The following is a 670-nucleotide window of genomic DNA, read 5'->3' as shown; positions in this document are numbered from 1 at the left end:
TAAACTAATTGCATCCACTTGATTAACATAATTGAACATGCTTATCAAAATTATAGAGAGAGAGAGAGAGAGAGATCAAAGAGACATAAATGGATGACATCACAAAAAAAAAAATCATAACTTAAAAGTATACAAAATATTTATGAATCATTTTCCAAAAGATCTCTACAAGAAGCGTCATCCAATTATAAGCCCATGGCTCCTAAATCAATAAACTCCCCCTCATCCAAAGTAGTAGGTGGAAGAGGGTCCAAGATGGTCTCCACTTCATTAGTGAAAAAAATGGTTCTCCCTCGAGGTGTTACGGGAAATACAAACCAAAGTTTTGATTGATGGATGATTGGGATATATATGACCTGTAGAAGAGAAGTTCAAAGTGAGTAACATTGGTATAATTATTGTTACAAGCAAATAAAGATAAAGAAGACAATCACTCACCTTCTCATAATTGTGTGAAAAAACAAAATTATCATACCTCTCGGTGTGATACATACTAGAGTCCACCATGTAGAGGTCATTCTCATGCCATCTAAATACATTTGCAAACCACTTGCACTCAAAGCTAAAGATATGAAATGTTCTAAAATTAACCTTTAGTATCCTCTCAATAGTCCCATAGTACCTGACTATCTTTGAAAGCTGCCCATGATGCCGCAATCCATGGTGATTC

General features: G+C 34.9%; 1 protein-coding gene across 1 annotated transcript in view; it reads right to left on the bottom strand.

Moving 5' to 3' along the window:
* Positions 1–362: 362 nt before the first annotated feature.
* Positions 363–670, bottom strand: part of LOC147450152 (uncharacterized) — a 48,189-nt gene continuing 47,881 nt past the window's right edge. Inside the window, exon 2 of the transcript XR_015189258.1 lies at positions 363–670. This exon is cut by the window's right edge and continues 68 nt beyond it. The gene's annotated coding sequence lies outside the window, so the exon portion shown is untranslated.

The sequence above is a fragment of the Adiantum capillus-veneris genome, chromosome 9 (genome assembly GCF_014529385.1).
Source record: "Adiantum capillus-veneris isolate H3 chromosome 9, ASM1452938v2, whole genome shotgun sequence".
Classification (NCBI taxonomy): domain Eukaryota; kingdom Viridiplantae; phylum Streptophyta; class Polypodiopsida; order Polypodiales; family Pteridaceae; genus Adiantum; species Adiantum capillus-veneris.
This window is presented reverse-complemented; position numbering and strand designations above follow the sequence as displayed.